The sequence below is a fragment of the Helicoverpa zea genome, chromosome 19, assembly GCF_022581195.2.
Source record: "Helicoverpa zea isolate HzStark_Cry1AcR chromosome 19, ilHelZeax1.1, whole genome shotgun sequence".
NCBI classification, from domain to species: Eukaryota; Metazoa; Arthropoda; class Insecta; order Lepidoptera; family Noctuidae; genus Helicoverpa; species Helicoverpa zea.
Genome location: NC_061470.1, coordinates 1,766,936 through 1,791,588, shown reverse-complemented (window position 1 = coordinate 1,791,588; position 24,653 = coordinate 1,766,936). Strand labels below are relative to the sequence as shown.

At 35.2% G+C, this 24,653-nt stretch overlaps 1 protein-coding gene across 2 annotated transcripts in view; it reads left to right on the top strand.

Annotated features, from left to right (window-relative positions):
- The first annotated feature begins 1,665 nt into the window (after window positions 1-1,665).
- LOC124639598 overlaps window positions 1,666-24,653 on the top strand; it is a 112,908-nt gene continuing 89,920 nt past the window's right edge. For both annotated transcript variants that reach the window (XM_047177039.1, XM_047177038.1), the window contains exon 1: window positions 1,666-1,919. The gene's annotated coding sequence lies outside the window, so the exon portion shown is untranslated. The remainder of the gene's footprint in view (window positions 1,920-24,653) is intronic.

Here is a 24,653-nt window from a genome sequence, read left to right as displayed (position 1 = left end):
GAGTGAACTTGATACTTGTTAAGATGCTGTGGGAGATTGGAGAATAAAAAGTGCTTTCCTACCAAAACCTCTTAACTGATTTAAATGTCATGTGGTACACTTGTAAACCTAAATATTTATTTGCTAAGCTAAATATTTATTTTGAATTTTTTTTTAAGATTTTATTTTTGATCAAAAAAGTTTTTGATCACTATGTACCAGACTAACAAATTATACTTTTTTGAAAACTTGCTACTAGGCGATTAAGTGTGTCATTTGTATTAATACTAGTTATTCCAATTACCTATCAATTCGACAAAACTAGTTCAATCATGCAATCGGTTAAGCGTTAAAGCGTGAAATGAAATTAACACATCACACGTAAGGCCTCGGCCTCGAATTTTGCGGGCAGCGGGGCGGCAGCGGCGGCGGCGCGGGAGCGGCAGAATCTTACGCGTATATTCATATGGACCGGCCCTCGAATACAGCGGCGCGGGAGCGGGCAACGAGCGGTGAGCTCCAGTCAAACGGTGACCGCCCGCGCCGCCGCCGCTGCCGCCCCGCTGCCCGCAAAATTCGAGGCAGAGGCCTCATAGCTTAATGTTAAGAATGTAGGTTTCATACATTCTAATTAGGCATTATTTAATTCTGTATATTTTGAAATTGATTAAGTACCCGTCTAATTGTTTAAAAATATTGGAGACTTTTCCTTATTATTTTATAGAAACGCAGTAATAAAATGATTACATTTTATTAACGTTTGGTCATTATTTTGACAACTTCTTGTTCTTCTTTCGAGCCTTTTCCTAACTTTGTTGGGGTCGGCTTCCAGTCTAACCGGATGTAGCTGAGTACCAGTGTTTTACAAGGAGCGACTGCCCTATCTGACCGCCTCAGCCTAGTTACCCAGGCAACTTATTAATCATTTTGACAACTATTGAGACATGATTAAACTAATATTACCTATTAAGAAGAAAAATAAACACTTAGCTACACTTTACTGGGAGATATAGGCTATATTTTCTGTGGGTAAGAGAAAAGTATTCATTTGGCCGTAATCTATTGAAGAAAGCCACTGTTAATCTCATAATAACATGTCAAAGACATATATCCAATACTTATGATTGTAATACTAGCAAAATAACTCTACTTAACTATTCAACTAGACTTGTAAGTTTTCCTAATGTCATTATTGTTTTAAGTATTAAACAAATAATCAGTCAAAGAAGCCCCAATACGCCAGTTCAAGGAGAAACATACAAAATCATGAAACTGGTATGAATTTCCTTAATTACGTTGATATTTTCATACGAGCCGGTTATATTACGAACTTCCTATTTGCAATTAATCATTCTAATTGTTTTGCAGCGGTAATTTCAAACGTTTAACAAGTTTTAGTAACGATATATAATTTAGTTTTAATGATGTTGTTTTATTTTGTGCAAATATGATAGGTAAAAATTTGTTTTTGATTTATACAGAATAATTTATCGTTTGTTTTTCAAATATAATAAAGTTTAAATACACCAATTTTATTTCAGTAATTACATAACTAAAAAAATCTCAGTTAAAATATTAATTCGTTCTTCAAGTATCAAGATCATTCGGTTCATCTAAAAATAAGTAAAGGTGAGGTGCGCAGACGCAGCTAGTGACGTGTCTTCTCACTTCTCCTGCCTCAGTGTGACGCGAGCCGCCGCGAGAGACGGACCTGTGCCCGACAGTCCCGACAAATAAATAATTTAATAATTTGTGTCGCTAACTGTGTATGTTCAAAAACAACATTTTAAAAAATATAGTTGTTTTAATATCGAACTTTTTCGGTAAGTTTTGTGAAAATATCCTCAAGGACAGTGTTGTAAAGATTTGTTAGTTAATTCCAAGTGTTTTTTGGTAACAATTTCTGTTCGATTCCGGGATTGCTTTTGTGGATTGAAAAGGTTAGTTGCAAAAACGTTTAATTTTATTAAGTTGTTCAAGTTTTTTTGTTTTGTTTAAGTTGGCTGTTGCGCTGTGCGATGAACTCGGTACAGTTAACTTAGACGGAACTTAACTATTTCTATGTGTGTGTGCGGCTCATTGTAAAGCCATTTTCTCCGAGTGTTTTAAGTAAATACTTGAAGGTCAATGGATGAAATAACATTACAAAAAACAGTTCTTAAGATGGTTACACAGAAGGTTGGTGACCCTTGTGTAGTGATTGTAACATTCATTTAGAGATATAAAAGTCGGAAAGTGAAGTTAATTCTGTGAGTCGAAATAAGCGTTTTCTCAAGGATAATGTACGGTAACTGGGCCAAGTTTTAATTGAAGCCAGAATTTTAACTTTCACACGAGTAAAAGTGAAGAAATTGTCGTTTGCGAATGTCAATACGAGTTTTGGGTCGTTTAGGTGTTGTATGGAAAGAAGCCTAGTGGCCGGTTTTGGAAACAGCGGATCAAGAATTATTTTTTGAATAGACTATACTTACTGATATTTTCATTTTGTTTTTATCTGCAATGGATTTTGAGAGGATAATAATTACTTTTGGAATATACTTGCTTCTGTATTTGTGTAGCTTTCTGGAGGATTTCCAAGACAATTAGACCCTTTGGCCTAGTATTTTAATCTCATAGGTATTTGTATAGCTAATATATGAAGAATGACTATTGATATTTATAAACAGTAACATAGAAGAAATAGGATATTTTGATAAACATTGTGATGAAGAAAGACATTTGGTCTTTCTTCAATAAACTTGACAATGTTATCATATAGGTACCCAGGTACAAAATAGCTTTCTGCAATGCTTCGAAAGAGAACCCATCATTTCTTACTACATCACTCAACATAAAAAACAAATGCCAATTAGAATAGATACCAAGCAACCAGCCATTTACAACACATTGCAGAAATATTCAAGAAACTAAATTTCAGTGTACCAAGCCGCAACATTACTTAATCCGTCTAGCTCAGTTATGACATAGGCAGTTGCTCTGCTAGTAATTTAATATAAAACAAAAGACGATTATAAACTTAGTTGCCTCGAAACCTAGATTCTTTACAGTCGAAATAATTGTAGTTTCTGAATGTTTTACAAGAGTTATAAAACTTGTCTTAATCTGTGGCTGATGTAGTGACTGTTTGATTCGGATAAGTCTGAGATTTTTCGTCCGCAGGAAATCTACATTTGTATGAAATGGGAAATTACATGAAGTAAAAATTATTGGAGAAATACAAAAAACATTTTAATAAAATCAGTCATTAAAGAAAAAATACTACCTATTAGGTACCTACTAAGTTACAATATCAACTTTCAATATCATTAGTCTATGTCAATCAACTGTCGGTCAATACTCTTTCCCAAGAAATGTTGACCTCAATCTTTGCTTTTCAAAATTCACAAAATTAAAAAAAAGGCTGAAAGTCAGTACTTTTTAACCTCAAACAGACAGATAGCAAGACTAGCAAGCGCAGACGCCGGAAGACGCTGGATGCAGGTCGCCTCCAACAGGTATCTGTGGAGATCTAAGGGGGAGGCCTATGTTCAGCAGTGGACGTCCTATGGCTGAGATGATGATGATGATGATGAGACAGATAGCTCCTAGAGCACCACTTATTCCCTTAGTAGGTGTTCTGGCTTGATAAAAATGAGGATCAAACTTACGGATATAATTAATCACAGACCTAATTTCAATAAAAATACACGTACTCTCCTAGTTACTATCCCTATGGGAACAAAAACCTTAATAACTAAAACAAATATTCTTAATACGGAAGTGTAAGGTTTTCTCCTCACTCGGATAGGAAATGGTTACAATAAGCGAAGCTGATAGGATTAGCATAGTTCACTGTAAACTGGTTTAGTATGTAACTAATCTAATATTCAGGGTTTTTAATGTACGTATGGGAGAATATTGTTTAAACGCTTTTTACGTAGTTACCTACCTATTTTACAAGTACGAAAGTATGTAAGAATGCAAGTATGTCTTTCACGCAAAAAACAATTAACCGAATTACATAAATATATAAATATACCTTATATAGCTTATAACTACATCATAGCATCATCATCATCATCAGCCTATCGCAGTCCACTGCTGGACATAGGCCTCTCCAAGTGCACGCCACTGAGATCGATTTTCGGCTTCTCGCATCCAGCTCCTCCATCATCATCATCATCAGCATCCATTCTCACATCATAGCATACCTATAGGTCACTTTTATCCAGCCCGCGGTATCACCATGGATGTGCAAATGTTGTTTCTTTGCTAGAGTTAAAAATACCTTATTTGCAGCCTTTAGATCTTTGCTTCCCAACTAGTAACGTCAATATAGCAAACATGTTACTTGTCTATAAAGAATATTATACCTCAAACAGACTCTATATGGCACTACTTTAACCTGAAAACAGACAAATTTTAACCATAAATGTTACTGAACTTCCTACCTATATTTTATACAACCTCATATCGTAACAACCAGCTAAAGAACTAAAAACCTAAAGATACGACCCGTTACATTATTTCCGTATTCACATAAGTGAATCTTAACGAGGCGTTAAGTAATTACCGCTTACATATATGTACGTACTTTAACTTCAAGCTATAAATTATAAGTTCTATTTTAATTGCTAAGTCAGTTATGAGGTGTCTATGTTATTTTTCAGTGGTAATTACCTATTTTATGGCCTGAAATATGGGAAAACGAGTTTGCGTGTTATATTTTGACCGTTGTCGATGAAATATGGATTGTAAATAATAATTAATTGCAATTTAATAATTTTTTTCCCAAGTTGTAAAAGCCATATCAAAATTGTATTTTTTTAGACAAGATTTAACGAAAAGCTGATTTATTTTTACGTCTGTGTACCGAATAATATAATTCGGTAGGTAGCGGGCGTTGCAATGTCTTTAAAAACTTTCCATCAAGCCTGTCTGGTTCTTACTAAAACAAGAAATAAAATAAGCCACACTGTTTTTCAATCTTTACCATTTTCCTGCAAAAAATCCTCAATAAACTTATGCTTACAATCGGTTTTGTCTTTTAAAAATCACACAGTTTTCAATGTTAAGTCCATAATAAGAATTTGTATTTTATTATTGAAGGGTGGGCGTTTCGGGAGCCGTCTTTTGTGACGTTCAAAAAGTCCTGTTTTGCGGCCAAGTTTGAATAAATTATTTTGAGTTTGAGTTATTAATTAAAAAAAAAATACTCTCTCAGAAAATCAAAGAAATATTATTTCCTAATTATTCTCAAAATAATAAAGAGATCTTATGTATAAATATGTTAATATTACACTAATAATCGAGCACAACATTAACCAAACCTTTTTCCATATCAAACTTTCTCTATCAAGCCCACACTATGTGAAGCGAACACACATAGCTACATAATATTACATTATAACTCGCCCCTTTAGTCATAGCGTGATAAAATATAATTAATACCATTTTATAGAAGGATTGCGATAGTGAAAGTTACATTAAGACTGGTCTAGTGTTTTCTGAGAGTTAGATTTAAAATTTCGCTTTTGAAATTGAGCTTGTTTTATATCCCAATGCTTCATTGGGCTTCTCCAGTAAGCCTGATAACTGGAGATTGTCTTTTCAAGGGGTATTGGGTTGCCCGGGTAACTGGGTTGAGGAGCTCAGATAGGCAGTCGCTCCTTGTAAAACAGTGGTTTCCAATTCAGCTGCAACTGGTTAGCCAGGAAACCGACCCCAACATACCTAGAGGGGAAAATGCTCGACAGATGATGATGAAACCTAGTAACAAAATATATTTCCTCAAGTTTTTGTCTTTATTGCTAATCAGTGGCATCACCATAATATAATTTTAGAAGTTACGTATGATTTAATTCATAATATCAGTTGGTATTTGATGATTCGAAACCGCATAATCGTGAATAAGAAACAGGTTAAAAACCTCTTATAATTTTGCTGCCTATTTTTCCTTATCATTTTTCCTTATCCTAAACTAATAAGAAATATACCAAAGTTTATTCTTTTGATATGATTTCAAGTTATAATAGTTAAATCGACTGAGGTAAACTTTGGCTAAGAGCTAGGTATTAGGTATCCAAAACACTGTTATATACTCCTTTTTATCCGTCTGCACGAAGAAATTCCCTCAAGATGAGCGATCTGGGGAAACTACAAGTTTCTAGCATTAAATAAAATATATTTTATCTAAAAATTCTGACTGTCCGTTTGCACGAAAATCACGCAAAATTACTCAAGCAAAGTCTTACGTAAGTAAAACATTTGTGTTTTGAAACTAAAGCTGAATAAAAGCAGCGAGTTTAGGCGTCACTACAAATGATTGGGATTTGAACCTGTGACCTTGCTATCACTAGTCAATGCCTTTGCGAGCTATCGAACTGTACCGTGTTATTGGCAGAAGTTTGGCATTCCTATTATAGACAGGCTTGTAAACACAGTTTTATCTGCACCTCAAATTTCGTTCTGTAGTGTTGGAGTAAAATCACGACAGACAGCGATAGACAGACATACGGATTTATAATTTAGCAGGGATGACTTCAGTGTGCGGGTAAAACCAGGTAAAATCTATAGTAGGTAATATTACAAAGCTGAAACGTTTGTTTGTTGGTTTAAGCGCACTAATCTCGGGAACTAATGGTAAAATATTTATTTATTTTTTCTTTATTGCACTCTTAACAATAAATATATAAAGAATTAAGACAGTTTATGTAAAACGGCGAGCTTAACCCAGAATTGGGTTCTCTTACAGCCTTAAAATCTTAATTGTTAGCCTATTTATCGAGAGTAAAACTTTTTATACAGCTGCAGGAAGTAGTTTAGTTTCTTTCAGAAACGGTCAAAACTTCAATAACAGCCAATATTGACACAAACCAAAATAATGTAATTAAATACCACTTTTGAACTAATTATACCAGACTTGTGCATTGAATTAAACCAAATTCAGTCGTTGATATTGAACTCAAAGATATTTAGTGACAGTTAAATAGTATTGAGTTCAAGTACACCCAGTCATAGAATGTCAGCAGGTGATCGAAAGGTTACAGGTTCAAATCCTGTCTGTTGAACTTTTGAAGAAGTTCGGCATTTGGTAATGTTAGATTTTGGAAGATTAGTGTTATTGTTTTATTCAGGCTGAATATCAGAAAGGTTGCCAGATTTTTAGCTGTAGATTCCTTCTTCAACTAGAGTTACTTACCATACTTTCAATAAATCATTTTTAATATTATAAAGCTACTTTACTATTTAAAAAATTGTCTAAGCCATAGACGGCCCACTTATCGAAAAATAATATAGGCTACTTTTTATTCGGGTACTCAGAGTGGTGCCAACAGGATATCGATAAAACCAAACAATTTATTTATTTATTTAACAGTTTTGTACACATAAAACACAAACAATAATAAATAATAGAAAAAAAATTACAAGGGCACACTATCCTTTTTCCAAGTCTTAAACTCATACTCATTGATTCTCATTAAAACTTGCAACCACAGAACCTCTACTACTCACTACATTGATAATAGAAACTTCCATTACAAACACCATTAAAAATTATCACACAATACCTCATTACAATCTCCAATAAAAAACCTCATTAAAACAAAACTGAATAAATTAAACACTTGATACAAAAATGTTACTATGCATCGTATTGTAATACAATTGTATTACTATCAACAACAACAACAGTAGTGGAATCTTGTTTGTACAAACAATTTGTATCAACACTGTTGATTGATTGATTGATTGATTGATACTGCAACATAATATTGGCATTGTATTGTATGTGTGTCACATTTGTAGTTTACTATAAGTCATTTTTAATATTGGTAAATACGGGTAGTCAGAGGCTACCCAGGAGAGGGTTATCCAGGAAACTGCTACTGGCTGGGTCAGATACAGTAAAACACTGATACTCAGCTGCATTCAGTTACTCTGGAAACCAGCCCCAGTATAAGTGATGATGCTGAATATTACAAAAATACTCCACTAGAGCATTATTTTAAGTTATGTGTCATAAAAATAGATACAATAGTGAAACACACAAAATACTGCTAATTTCAAGTTACTTCTAACAAAAGACATCAACGAGAGTTCAATACAAATTCAATTAATATATTGAATCAAATGAGTGTTTGAATTCAATAATTTATTTTTTTATTATTTTCATTTTTTTTTTAATATTTGTTTCGGTATAAACTTAAAAGTTACAAGCGAGGTCAAATATTCTTATAACTTTTTAAAGTAAGGTAAGTTTATTTATTGAGGCAACCTATAAAAAGTAATCAGATATAAACAGGACGATAACTGGAAACGACCACAGGGGGACATTTGTGTCCTTCAAAAGGCCAGGGCGTAGTATTCATATGAACCTGATGTGTAAATGTATACGATGTAAAATGTATATTGTATAAGGATTAAAACTGGTAACATTTTGTAGTTTATATTCATTATAAGAGGTCGTGGCTTATTTTTTATATTTTATGTTTATCAAATACTTTACTTTAATAGGAACTCGTATATAAATCTAAACTGTGCTCGTATGCCTATTATCTCACACCACAACCTTTTTTATAAAAACCATCATACGCTACGAATATCGATGCGTAATACAGCCTATAAGTAATAATAGTGTTTCTTAAGTTAATAATTATTAATAATAAGCTCTGCTAGTAATGTATGGGGAACGTGCGACGCGTGACAGGAAGGGCACGAACTGATGTTTATACAGGGTGTTATGTTTTGTCGCTTTTTGTAGTTGGGTGTAGTTTTTTGATACAAGCTCATTTTTTCGAGGAAAAAATTGATAACTTCTTATATAGAAATCATCAGTCTAGCCTTTGCTCAATTATTATGGGATCAGCTTTTGGTTATCTAAAAACGAATATGTTTTTTTCAAAGGAAACGGTGAGAGAGTCTCTCTCTTACCTACTGTGTCCATAAAAAACGTAATCTATTTTCTGCTATACATATATCCATAAAAAAGTAAAAGTTTTAAATAATATTTAATATTTTATCTATAAATAACTTTTTATCTTTATCTTATCTTTTGGTTATTACAAAGAAAACATTGTCTTATTATATAACAACATGACCAGACACACAGCAATAAAATATAGAAGTTATTATTTTTTTTAACGTAAAAACTTCAAAACCAGACACACAGATGACTAAGATATCCTTCTTTCACCAGACATTCCTAAACAAGTGTGGGGCCATAAAGTGAGCGATAAATTCTAACAATCTGATGAACGTTGAAAGTAGTAAACATGCAACATAACGCCCACTGAAACTTTCTTTCACACGATACACTTTATCTTAAACATGGCAAAATATTTGTGCGTGAGAGATTTTTTTTGAGAAAAAATTTTGAATTAATTGTGTGTAGTAATTATTTAAAAACTGGCTCACTGGGTTTTGGTGATTCACAAATGAAAAACAAAAAATTCGGTTAAAAAAGTTAAACATGAAAACTTTTTAACTAATCTGACCAAAACTAGCTTCCGTCAGCGTTTTCAGTGAAAACTACTCTGTGCACCTGGATAAAAGTAAAATGTAGACTTTTGTGATAAATGGGCTATCTGACATTAAATCACTTTTTCAAATTGGTTCAGTAGTTCTTGGGATTAGTGCGTTCAAACAAACAAACTCAGCTAAACTCATTTATAAAACATTTATCCTTGCCTCTAACTAACTATTATAGATATTATTCTATTTTTCACAAATTATATACTATCCTTTCATTTCTACATAACTAAAGAAATTACTAAAAATAAATAAAATTGTAATTGACAATACGAAACGGCCGCCGACCACCCGTAAGATGCGTAAAGCATATTTTGTCACACAATTTTGAACTCTATAACAAATGTTTTAAGACTTATAATTGGCTGTCAAGGTGGCATTAGGAGTTGGCTAGAAAACTTGAGCATAAAATATGAAAAACTTGTGTTCGGTTTTGGATATGGGATATTGTGTTCTATTGCTAAAGTGTAGGGTATAATTTTCTTTGCCAACATTATTACTGAGAAAGGACATAGGCTACTTTTTGCCGAGTTGCGGGAAGTTTTTTTCCCAAGACGCCGCTGAAACATTCGGGAAAACGGTTAGTATTGGAATATTATTATAGGCAAAGACTGACACAATTCTTAACTTAATATAATAAGTCGTAATATATAAGACTTGCGATCTTTATACAAAATCATAATAAACATACCAAGAATATTTACACGACTATAAATTACTGTCAAACTAACACCTAAGCATGCTAATACACAACAAAAACTCTAAGAATTCATGTAACATGTTGATTTGAGCAAACAAAACACGACATCACGCCACGTTAATATTTTACGAGACAGCAGTGTTAGGGTGCGTCTACACGGTGCATATAGCTGGAGCAAGTTAACATGCGCAAGTGACAAGAGCACGCGGGTGGGTACTTTGCTTTGGTACATGCGCGAGTCACTAGACCCGCATGTTTTTAAAATGCATGTAACTCGCATGTGCCTCAACATGCGCCTCAACATGCGCAAGCTGCTTGCATCGTGTAGATGCACCCTAATATTTTATGCGACACTAGTGTTATGAGCTAGCTCATTAATAACACGCATTAAACGATACCAATTATAACACTTTCTATGCTGACTAATTGACATTTTGAGCATCTTTTGTTTACAATGTTGTTAATGCAATAATGTTGCATGTTTCATTGTATAACACTGGTTCCTAGTTGCATTCAGTTATACTGAGAACCAACTTTAAACATCTGTCATCTTCCTAGCCTTTTCCTTTGAGGTCAGCTTCCAGTATAACCGAATATAGCTTAGTGCCACTGTTTTACCAAAAGCCTGTCTCACCTCCTCAACCCAGTTACCCGGGAAACCCGATACCTGATGGTAAGACTGAAAACCAACTCCAATGTAGTTGGGAAAAGGTTAGAAAGATAATGATGTTATGAATAGAATAAGTATTTTACATTTAAAAAAAAAGGCTAAACAATATGTATAATTTAATGTAAGTTCACCAAAATATTAATTCTGTTTATTTACAATATATATAAAAACTATCCTAGTAAAACAAAAAAAAAAAAACACTACAACTAGAACGCATCAAACAATTCATCCCCATCACTGGCATCATTTAATGTAGGTAAGTGAATTATATGAACTTTTATAAATAAAACTTTAAAACGGAGCACCTGAATGACAGAATTTTGGTTTACGACTTCAAATTAACGAGTACAGTCAGCCTTATCCGAAGTTATGTGGCGGCATTCTTCTGAAGATTCAATTAACCTTAATGTAATGTACCTACTTTTGTATATTAACCTGATAATATCGGTAGGATTCAATGCATCTTTTTACTGGGGACCGCTTTCTTCGGCAACTTGTTCAGAAAATCACACTTTACACATAATCAACTGTATGGATTTGGATGAAACTTAGCAGTAGTGTAGCTTATAATTCAGATTAAAATATGGGATACTTTTTATCCTGAGCACGAAGTAGTTTCCTTAGGAAGCAGGTAAAATCCTTAGGAAAACTAGTATTTATAGTTAAAAGGCAGGGACTAAGTGAAAATGGAGGAACGAAATACAGTAGGTATTTAACCATAATTAAGACGCACAGTTCTGTTAACACAACTGTTAAATAACTACCTAGTTAAAGTGAACCGTCCAGCTGCCAAAAGCACGTGCATTTAACTTATTGGAAAGCTACAAACGGACGGAGTTGCGTAAGTTTCGGCCGCTTTGTGGTCAGTGCTTACGTAGTTATGTGTTGGATTGATAGGGCTGCTATATTGGACAGTAATCATTTGATTTGTTCTGGGAAACCTTAAGTCTTATTTGTAATAGCTGTTGCCCGCAACTTCGTCTGCGTGGGCAATATAGAATAGTCAAAATACTACTTATCCCGTAGGTGCATTCTTTCACGTGACAGTATAATTAGGATTAGCACTTAGCAGTCGCATAGATTCATTGATCAAGGTTGTGTTGTGGATGTGACCATTTATCTAAACAAAAGAAGTAAAGTTTGTGACGTTGTGAATATCTCTGGATCTAGTCAGCCAATTTGGAAAATTATTACGTATGGTGCGTAAGTAATTTTCACAGGAAACAGCTATAATCTATGTCTATATGCTTTGAGTCTGACAAAGCTGTCATTTGTACATTTTCTGCAGCTGCTGCGACTAATCAGAAGCCAGAAAGTCTGTCAGTCTTACCATGGATAACGTCTTGTGTAGTTGACTGGATTGAAGATAGGTAGATAGGTAGTCGCTCCAAGCAAAATATTGGTACTCAAACAGATTCGGTGACTGGAAGCCAACACCAACAAAGTTGGGGAATAGCTGGATGGATGATAAAATGAGTCATCATCATCAGCAGGCGCATAGGGTAGAATAGTTTCACTACTGGGGAGAAACACTTGTATGACGGGGATTTTCTATGCACTTACTCACTATGGTAAGGCTGACCCCACATTAGGCGTGCGTGATCCTCGGGCGTGTGAGTAGCGCGGGCGTCGCGAGCGCGCTGCGTGAACGTCGCGTTTTGCTGCCCTGCGGCATGTGTGAAGAGTGCAAGCGACGCGCTCGCGGCGAGCACGCGGCGCTCGAGTTGCGTTCTTACCCCTTCGCCCGCTATCCCCGCCGCCTGCTAAACGCCTTAGCAGTTAAACGTCAAGGAGAGCGGCGCGTGCGCGCCGCGAGCGCGCTGCATATGCCGCAGGGCAGCAAAACGCGACGCTCACGCAACGCGCTCGCGACGCACGCGCGGCGCCCGCGTTACTCACACGCCCGAGGATCGCGCACGCCTAATGTGGTGGCCTAAGCCGGGACTCCACCGAAATGTTTGCATTAGTTCACGAATAGGCAAAATGTACGTATATGTGCGAGTCCACTTCATGTGTTCGTACTTGAAACCTGCAGTTTTGCCAAGATTTTCAAAATGTACGCTCGCAATTTGCCATTTATTGGTGGAGCCAGCAAATCAAAAGAAACATAAGTGTTGTATACTGTGCGTCACTACCGCACACCGGGAAAATTTCGCTATTGCGGAGGACGTTTATATACCATATTTTGTGTCACACGTAAACAGGACGACAGTAAGCACCCACCGAAACACTTTCAAAGATCTGATGAACAAACAAATCAGACCTGACTTGGTCACCTGGGGCCAATCAGAGCTCTATGAAGCGATCATACGCTTTGGCTCCTACTGTTATTGTAGTTTCTGAAAATTTAATCACCTCATTCAACGATGAATGTAATTCTGATGGTACTATTAAGAACACTTGCTTAGCGCAGAAGCTGACGTTAGCAGGTCAAGTCTTTTGACTTCTCGAATAGGATACCATTGGTTTTTGTGCAATGCACACCTGCAATGCATTCTGGATTAGGATAGGATATAGGTGGATAGGATTTGCAACAGAGAACAATTCTGTCTTTGTGATTAAATGACATCAAACGTAGTTTTATATAAAAGGTGTTTTTTTAGACTTGGCTCGGGCCTTACTGAGACTGTTCGTAATCGTGAACAGTGTATTTGCGATCAGAAGTTGAAAGTAAACATGTCTCTGGTATGCGGCGCGTAATTTGTACGTTTTCAGACGCATAAAGCATTTTACGTGTGTATGGTATTAAATCGAGAAAGCTCCCATTTCTTATCTGCACATTGTATCTGGGCTTGTTTTTAAAGCTACAGAATCCTACATTACCTACCTCACGCTTAGCAGCGCTTGCGAGAGATAGATCCTCATTTCTTCTAGGATTAAGTTTACATATTTTGCATCAGAAAAAATAATTAAGGTCTACTTAATACTACTCACCCAAAGTAATTTGTTTTAAGGCCACCACATTAGTGGAAGATAAGCTAAACTATGTTTATGAAAAAATCCTGATATGAACTCCATCTGTAACTTTAAATGATAATTAATTGTTCCACTAAAGTCATCATTTTTGACATAATGTTCAAAAAATAATTTAGATGGCACCGTTTTAAATTTGGCCGAGAACTATTAATTTTCCTTTCATCAAGGTAATAATTATAGTTGGATTTTGATGTGGCACGGCAAACTGACAAACACTATTGGAATGTCTATCGAAAAATTACACTTCGTGTTAAAATATGGTGAATTACGGAAAATACACAACTCTATCTGTTGAAATAATAATCCTTTTTAAAGAATGTATGGTAATATTGTCATTTACCACCTCGCTCCTTTGACAAATTGATGATGTATTTTATTTACCACAGATGGAGCTACTTTAACCTTGGCTAAACAAAATTTACATTTTTTTTTCTTCCGATGTTACTTATAAAGGTGTGATTTCCTGTGTAAAGATTAATAATAGGCCGATCAACTAATATAAGTACAACATTCAAATGTACAGTTTTGACAAATAGATTGCGTGTCGTAATATTTTACATCTTGAATTCACAAAATTAATCATATCTTTTGACAGAGTGAATCGATTTCGATGAAACAAAAACTAAGTAATACCCCAAGTTACGTAGAGTTTTTGTATATAAGCATTGTCTGCATTTAATTCGTAGATTTTACGTGAATCGCGAACAAACAAACAGATAAACAGACAAACAGACAAACAGACAAACAGACAAACAGACAAACAGACAAACAGACAAACAGACGAAAATGACAAAAATGATGGAAATGGGTTCTGTTAGTTATCCTTTAACATGCTGGCTATTTTTTTTGTCAATTTCTTCAATGTACAAAAATTACTTTTCTACAGATTTATTATATGTATAGATTCAAAAGAGAGCCGAATATTACAAAAAAAAATAAAATAAACAAAAGCCGGTCAATTTTAAGGACTGCCGAAACATCATAACATATTATTAACATATATCTCTTTCACAACAGCAGTACCTATTTTACATAGAATAACTGCTAATCTGACGTCCTCAAGTCTGTTACCTGAACACCCCGATACAAATTGGTAAGACTGGTTGTCAGGCTTTCAACTCGTTACAACAGATATGTTCACATTACAGTCGGGAGCCACAAAACCTTTGCTTCTGAAACTAAAACTAAATCCACAAACCAAGAAGGACAAGTGTTGCTTAACTTTAAGATTGATCGACCCGTGTAAACTAAGATAAATCTGGGAAAATCAATGAGCATCAGCCCTAGTTAACTTTATTGTTAGGATCGCTCGTATCAAATCAATGCGTAGATACGAACCTTTTTTCGCGGTTGTAATTTGATGTGAATGATTCTGAGACGTTTTTCTTTTTGTAAACCTGTTTTTTTGTTGTTTGGGGTATGTGAAGATCTGTTTTTGCTGTTTTGTGAACCTGTGTTTTTGAAATTGAAAGGTTAGGCTTGTACTTTATCAAGGCGAGGTGAAGAACAGAAGTGTTTTAAAACTTCTGCTAACCTTCCTATATCACAACACAGGTTCAATAATAATAATTTTAAAAAAATATATTTCCTTATTTAATTTTACATCTTGTTTATTAATACATTCTATTGGTTGTTTAAATACTTCTTTCAACTCGGCTTTGACGAAGTCAGGGACTTAAATAAGTCGGCCGCTAGAAACTCGCCCGGGTCGGGAAAATTAAATATTAGACCCGATTGGATACTCAAACAAGGGACAATTTTCCCTTACTAGGGTAAAGGTGAATTTTGAATGCTAGCCCCAGATTGCAATTGCCGAACGCACTTGCAGAGACTGCATGAAATCGGTCGATATCTGAGTGCGAACGCACATGTTTCATGTGAAATACATAAAAATCAGTAACGTACCTTAACTGACATACAGAATTTCATTCACGTCAACAACACAAGCAAAGATATTAAACTAAGATTAATGAACAACGATTGAATTTCGCCGACTGTAGCCACAAGTATGCATAAATTATATAAACCTTTATAAATAGCTGGTTTCTCTTACAATCAAGGAAATGTTACTTGAATACGTTAATAACTAAGGTTATTAACGTATTCAAGTTATGTGTTTTTAAATTGCAATAATTATAGAGCCCCCGCACACTGCAAATTTTAGTCGGCTGATAGTTTGTTTGGGCATATAAATCAGTATGGAAATGAATACACACATTACAACGATCAAGTATTTGGCCGGTATCAGACTGACTGTTTTTTTTTTTTTTTTTTTTATCGAATTTACGATTTTCTTAAGAAGGCGTTTTACATTATATTATACCAGTATTGTTTAATGGCATCTTTTTCTTAACTTGAAATTTGAATTAAATTGAAATTGAAATTACAACAATTAAAAAAAAAATTTTGGGGCGTTTTTGGGGCTGTCTCAATTCTGACATGCGAAAAGTGCTGCTTTTCAGTCTACTTTAATCAAACATTTTTTTATTATTATTATTTATTTGACCAACCGTCAGCCGACTATTTAGTCTTCAGTGTGTTTATATGTTTTTAAATGCTCCGAATGATTTGGTTTTCAATGGTAGAGCGTTTCCTATGATGTCATGGTGTCCTGTGTGTGTCCGTTTATGAATCGATGTTTATAATTTTTTGCATATTTATTTGGAGGATCTTTGTGAAAGAATAATAATGTTATGATGTTTTTTTCTGGTTATTTTACAATAAATAATAATAAAAAATTGTATTTAAATACGATTTATGAAATTATTTTTTTATTTATTGAATATGAATATTTACTAAATTATAATGGACTTTACATATTTGTTTTGAGTTTGTTTATAGCTAGAAAGCGAACCTGCTTTGACTAAAACAGTGCCCAGGAAGTTAGTATTGTTTGGGAAATATTTTTCTTGGGAAAAGGTGCAGATTTTTTCTAGTTTATGATTGCAAATGAATAACACATTTTTTACCACTGATAACTCAAAAATTTAAAAGAAAACTTCATTATAAGATTACCGAGCCTCCACACAAATGCCTAGTTTCTTTAATATTCAATGCTAATAATGCTATTCAATGTACCCAGTTTCCATGATACCCCATTTTATCTCTAAACCATGTAATCTATAGAACAGACGACAGTTAACAACTCAACATGTTTCAGTCTACATCACAAGAAAATTGAATCTAAACTGTGGGCGCCATCTTTAAATGGAGCTCTCCTTGTTCATTACAATCTTTGAGAGAGATACTGCAATTTACTGATTTTTATCTTTTGTACTACTATCTGCACCACATATTAATAGGTTAGGACTATAAGGAGATAGTCGTAATTAGGGCTGCCATCCGTCCGGGTTTCCCCGGATTTGTCCTCGTTTGGAGCCCGTCCGGGGGCCGTCCGGGCGGATTTTGAAGAAGTGTCCGGGGAAAACCCGGACCATTGTGTGAAATTAAAAAAATAATATGAAAATGAGGTCCTGTTTTTTTACTTATTATTTTCGGTCTCGTCCGGTGGAAAAATGTGATTTACGCCAAATATCCGGGTTTTTTGAATCTATGCCCGGGTTTGGCGAAATTCGAGATGGCAGCCCTAGTCGTAATGATATATTCCATTTTTAAAGTAACATAATAAAGAGCAAACTTTTTTTGTTTGTAGCCTAAAGACTTAGAAACGAATAGACCGATATGAAAAGTTTTTTCCCTGTTGGAAATCAACTTTATATCCGAGTAACATATTATGCTATATTTTATCCGGGTACGGACAGAAGTTCTCCCAGGAGACGGGCGAAACTGCGGGAAAACCACTAGTATTATTATAAATCAAGTAACTCCGGGCATTTGTTTACCTAACACATTGTAAACTAAACTGCCGGCTGATAGTTGGCTGAAACATAATTTTGAAGGTAATCATCCTTTTGAGTCGGGCCGACACGAGTTTGATACTTGATCCTTGTAATGTGCGTCAAAATATATCGACAATATATCGGCTGACTAAAAGTTTGGGGTCTTTCGTCATCTCGACACACTTAACTCACCACGAATGTGTTTAGTTGGTGAAACTCAAAATTTTTACATTTATCATGTCGTTAACTCGACACGTCAAGATTTTGATGCGTGTCCAGTTGGTGAAACTTAAATTTTTCACTTTTATGTTTTCGCCAAGTCGACACGTTTTATAATTTAACCCGATTTCAAGCAAAAACTACAGTCAACTACATTCATTTTCTGTGTCACAAACATCATCGGCCTCTGAACGTCCGCTTAGCACACGCTTGAAACGCGAACATTGATTCCCAAACTACTTACTACAAGTACTAGGAAACCATAAGTGCATTGAAGCCAGATGCATCAGCAACTTTTAATAATGTTCTACAATAAAATAATGGTATTGAAATCGAATCATTGTATGTCACAAGTCACAAGTACTAGGGTAACAGAACTGAACAGAATCGTTCAATATTAATCGGATTGAAAAAAAAATCGTGGTGGCCTAGTAGGTAAAGGACCAACCCCTCAAGTATGAGGGCGCGGGTTCAATCTCAGGTCAGGCAAGTACCAATGCAACTTTTCTAAGTTTGTATGTACTTTCTAAGTATATCTAAGACACCATTGACTGTGTTTCGGATGGCACGTTAAACTGTAGGTCCCGGCTGTCATTGAACATCCTTGGCAGTCCTTACGGGTAGTCAGAAACTACTTGTGACAAACAATGATTCGATTTCAATACCATTATTTTATTGTAGAACATTATTAAAAGTTGCTAATGCATCTAGCTTCAATGCACTTATGATTTCCTAGTACTTGTAGTAAGTAACAGAATGAAAAGTACCTTTTTAGTAAAAATGTTGTGAAGGAGTTTGGGAATCCATGTTCTCGATTCAAGCGTTTGCTAAGCGGACGTTCAGTGGCCAATGATGTTTGTGATACAGAAAATGAATGTAGTTGCCTGTACTTTTGGCTTAAAATCGGGTTAAATTCTAAAACGTGTCGACTTGGTGAAAACATAAAAGTGAATATTTTAAGTTTCACCAACTGGACACGCATCAAAATCTTGACGTGTCGAGTTGACAACATCATAAATGTAAAAATTTTGAGTTTCACCAACTGAACACATTCGTGTTGAGTTAAGTGTGTCGAGATGACGAAAGACCCAAAGTTTGCAGTGTACACAGGGGACTTTATGAAAGGAAAATAAAAATATGATTTTTAGAAATTTTGCAATAGGTAGTTGAGAGCATTGTCCCATAACCAACGAATAATCCTTATCCAGAAGAACAGAAGAAAGTTTCAACAATATTCGACATCACATATAACCAGAAGGTCGTATCACAGAACAGGTTGTCTTGTATCACCTTTATTTATACTGTACGCGTTGGCCTTAAGACAACATTCCTCTCTGATAATGTAATGCTTTAAATCTGTGTTGTTTGTTGGTTCATAAAGGTGTACTAGGGTTTTGTTGCGACTTCGCTTGGTTAAAATTTTAAGGATTATTTATTTGTCAGGTAGATAATGCTTGGACCCATTGAGATATTAAAATCTTCTATTCTTACTACCTTACTGATATTTTAAATGTGAAAATAACTCTATCTGTCTGTCGCCCCTTTACGCCAAAACTGCTGAATCGACTTGTATGAAAAGTATGCAGATAGCTTAGGAGCCTGAAAAAGGACATAGCTACTTTTGATGCGGTTGAGGGAACTAGTTACCTCGTAACTTAAGGAACCGCGGGGAACAGTCCCACAAGGTATCGAAATATTCAGTATTTGCAAACACACTATAAATATCTAATTTAGCTATTTTACATAACTTCAGAACTACCTTGATGACAATATCTCAATAGCAGGTACTAAATTCTCTTTGAATATTTAGGTAAGTACTGTTTTTGCTATGTACCTGTTGACTAAAAGACAGCATACACGAACTTGGGAAGCTTGAAGCCTCGGGCGCTGCGATGGACGTACAAGGCAGACTTTCTCCAGCCGATGACTCGCTTATTTCAATACGCTTATATTAGCGTTTGAACTCTTTTCACTAACCTGTTTGTATGTTATCTATAGAATTACTAGTATATGGAGGAATATAGGATTTATTTATAGAATTTGTTAAGATAGAAAACTACTTCACGTATATGGATATAAAGTAGCCTATAGGCGATTCCTGGTTATTATTTTACCTGCCGGCGCTGTGGGATTGTGCGAAATACTTACCGCGGCCCTGGAACACAATGGGCTTAAGAAAGAACATGATGGGTTTTAGTCAGTAAGAGTCTGACACTCTCCCTCACGCTGCACCCACAGCGGGAGGTACTTAGGTACCTGATAATTTTCCACCCCAATAACAGAATTTGGTAAGCTTACTAGTTAACTTAAAATAGTTTTAAAAGTTTTAGCTTAACAGACAATCATATAACAAATGGTCATTATTTAATTTGTGCCCAAAAAGGCTGGCTTTATAGCATTGAATTTATGTACATAAATATAAGTTCATTGTATCAACAAAACATAGTTGGTATGTATAACAAAAGGGATAAGCTATAGGTAGTATTTACAGCTGTTTTGATACTAAGATTAAAACGATTATAAATGTAGACACAATTAGTTTGTTATTGTTCAAATGACAACTTAATAATGACGCGTTTATATGGCATAAAATTACATTGTAATCGTACTTTTGATCATTAACTCTTAAGTTTATATTTATTTTCCTTCATGCGGGTTTTAACCTAACGAGCGCTTCTCCATAAGACCAACTTTGTGGAACCGTGCAAATAGTGTGACTTTTCATAGGTGCCTGCAAAGGCCTACGTGAAATAAAAAGATTTTGATTTGATTTGTGCTTTTTGAATACGTTTTCACCAGCACCCGAGGGAACTATTACTTCTTGCTTCCAGATAAGTAGCCTATGTGCTATAGCTAGCATTCAGAGAGTCAGCGTCCTGTATACTAAATTTTATCAAAATTGCTCTAGTCATTTGCTCGTGACTAGGGCTGCCATCCGTCCGGGTTTCCCCGGATTTGTCCTCGTTTGGAGGCCGTCCGGGGGCCGTCCGGGCGGGGTTTCAAGAAGTGTCCGACACTTTTCATGTAAGGAAGCATCTCATTGAATTTAAGTGTATGATAATAGTAAAGGGATTACAAATTAGGTTCGGGGGAAAAATGCGATTTACGCCAAATGTCCGGGTTTTTTAAATGTTTGTCCGGATTTGGCGAAATTCGAGATGGCAGCCCTACTCGTGACAAAAGTATTAAACATATGTAGGTACACGCTCACAAACTTTGCCTTTCTAATATTAGAGCAATAGGCCCGTTTTGTCCCTCGAAATCGGGATATGTCTTCATGTTTTTATAACGGCATTGGAGTATCCAGAATTCAAAACCTAAGCCAAAATTAACACTAATAGGTCAACTAACAGTCATCATAATTATTTATGTGACAGACACACGTACACCTTCTAATACAAGATTAGCGACCTATTGTAGTTCTCATAAAGAAATGATATTTGTGCACGTGAGGGAACTACTGATTGTAACTTGACATAGAACCATTTGTTAGCTCTTAAAACGGTTTGTACTTAGAGCACTTAATCAACTGGATTAGCTATTGCCATGCCTTCATCATCATCAGCCTTTTTTTATCGTCCCACTGCTGGGCTGCGGCCTCCTCTTACACGGAGAAGGAATGAGCGTTAATCACCACACTTGCTCAATGCGGGTTGGTGATTTCAGACATTATAGTCAGAGTTTAATTGAGTTGTTTTCGTTGACCTTTGATCAGTCTTAGGTTTCTAAGATATACTTACAAAGTAAATACAAGGTTGTACAGTCAGCTCCAAAAGTCGATGAACAGAATCAACATGACAAAACACCTGTTCACAATAAAATGCCATAAGTTATAGTCGCAACTAGGAAACACAATAGACTGTACACCAGAAACTTACAAAAGTCGTTAAACACGAGTATTTCAAAAGTATCTGTGCACTAGTATTCCTAAAGTCGCTGTACACCATCAATCCAAATGTCGCTGAACATCATTGTATCAAAAGTCACTAAACAGCAGTAAATACAAAATTAGGTTAACAAAGTATATTTTTAATGTTGCCGTGTGTTAATGTACTTTTGACGCTTATGTTGTTCAGCTACTTTTGGGACAGTGCTTGCTTGACCTTAATAATGTATGTTAACACGTTAGTATCTATTTTAATAATTATTTTGGAAATACTCTCTTTTGCAAAAAAAAGCGGGCACCTATGCGAAATCTTAGTTTTAAGGACTTTACGTGTATTTCAAAGGGTTTTAATGATTGTAGTATGTTTCTAGAATCAAAAGGGTTAGCCAAGCATGCGTGAGAGTGTATTCTAAATTTGAATTTTGTACAATTGCTAAGAAATTGGTTAAACCTTGTTTTGGACTAATTGCTGGCAGAAAGTTCGTCGGTGTTTTGAAAAGTTTTTGAAGTGATTTTCAGAAAACTGATAATGCAGTCTTAATTAATGTACCTTTTTGTTAGATCAAAACATTTTTGAAAAACTATGCGTATTTGATAAAATTTTCACCTGCTCTAAATGGGCTATACTGATGATTGATGGAAATGTTAAGAGTTTCGATATTTTAGTGTAAAGCGTTCTTCTGTTTCGATATTATACACACGTGTTTTAAAATATCGCTTTTTCATAATTAAACACTATTTAGAGGAGTATCAGTACATTGGGCTGCGACAAAACCAATTTAAAGTAAGCAGTGCCGATCGCAACTCGTCTTCTATCGTACTTTGACATTAAAAAATACCAAATTTTGTGATAAATGTTAAAATTAACCACATGAAAAATGATGAGGAGGGTTTAAGCTATCTAAAAAGTGTAATTATTGCCGCGTTGAAGCTCTCTATAACTCCATAGGTATCGGGTTACTAAAATTAATTAAAATTTCGCTGAAAGGCAGTCAAGAATTCAAAGGTATTGATTGACCGAACGTATGTTTCTTAAGAAATGAGCAGATAGCCAATTATTGTTATGATTTAAGCAGGAAAGTGCTGTAGATGCTAGGAAATCTCGGTGCAGGCAAGTTTATTTAATAAAATGTCAGTGGGATGAAAACACGCTATTTGAACGCTCAGACTCATAGATCTTCGGAGGTCTACGGAGTTTCCCAAGAGACGAGGTTGTTTGGAAATCATGGTTAATCACACGGACACGTTAATCTCGTGATTACGAGACCTTAAGACCTCGTGCTCACAGTCTATGCGCTATTTTCTGTATTTTTTAGAATTTCAAGATTTTTAAAAATGTTAAAGTCCGAAATGAGACGAGTTGTGATCGGCACTGCTTACTTTAAATTGGTTTTGTCGCAGCCCAATGTACTGATATTCCTCTAAATAGTGTTTAATTATTAAAAAGCGATATTTTAAAACACGTGAGTATAATATCTAAACAGAAGATCGCTTTACACTAAAATACCGAAACTCTTAACATTGCCATCATCAGTATAGCCCATTTAGAGCAGGTGAAAATTTTATCAAATACGCATAGTTTTTCAAAAATGTTTTGATCTAAGAATATTAAACCGACTTCCAAAAACACGAAAAAAGCAAAAAAAAAACTGGCCTCTGAACTCGGCCTAGAAATCGGTGTCTAATGGATGTTACTAAGTTAATTTTGCCACCGACTTCTAGGCCGAGTTCAGAGGCCAGTTTTTTTTTTGCTTTTTAGTGTTTTTGGAAGTCGGTTTAATATTTTTGTAAAAAAGTTTTTTATTTAAAGCTTTTCAGTGATACGAATAGTTGTCACTATCCATACAAGTGGAAAGTTCTCATCAATACAAAGAATATAAGTCCAAATACGAGGTATTTTACATATTCAGTTGTCGAGTTCCCTCGACCTTCTCTGGTCTCCATCATCAGGTCAAATCCAAACCTTCACTGTTGCAAAGGTCTCGTCAATACAAAGAACATAAGCCCAAACACGAGGTGTAGTTTACATATTCAGTTGTCGAGTTCCCTCGACCCTCTCTGGTCTCCATCATCAGGTTAGCTCCAAACCTTCACTGCTGAATAGTGCTTTCAGGTATACACCTGAGTGTCAAGTTTTTACCCTATGTATGCCTACAACTTTCAAAGGTTGCCCTCGATTTCTCAGAGTTTCCATCATCAGATCCTGACCTGATGACTATGGGACCAACTGGCAGCTATTCCGCGTCGAACGAAAAAAGAATCACGTAAATCGGTCTATAAACCTCGGCGTAATCGATGTACATACATAGAAAAAAAAAACATACCGGCCGAATTGAGAACCTCCTCCTTTTTGGGAAGTCGGTTAAAAAAGGTACATTAATTAAGACTGCATTATCAGTTTTCTGAAAATCACTTCAAAAACTTTTCAAAACACCGACGAACTTTCTGCCAGCAATTAGTCCAAAACAAGGTTTAACCAATTTCTTAGCAATTGTACAAAATTCAAATTTAGAATACACTCTCACGCATGCTTGGCTAACCCTTTTGATTCTAGAAACATACTACAATCATTAAAACCCTTTGAAATACACGTAAAGTCCTTAAAACCAAGATTTCCGCATAGGTGCCCGCTTTTTTTGCAAAAGAGAGTATTTCCAAAATAATTATTAAAATAGATACTAACGTGTTAACATACATTATTAAGGTCAAGCAAGCACTGTCCCAAAAGTAGCTGAACAACATAAGCGTCAAAAGTACATTAACACACGGCAACATTAAAAATATACTTTGTTAACCTAATTTTGTATTTACTGCTGTTTAGTGACTTTTGATACAATGATGTTCAGCGACATTTGGATTGATGGTGTACAGCGA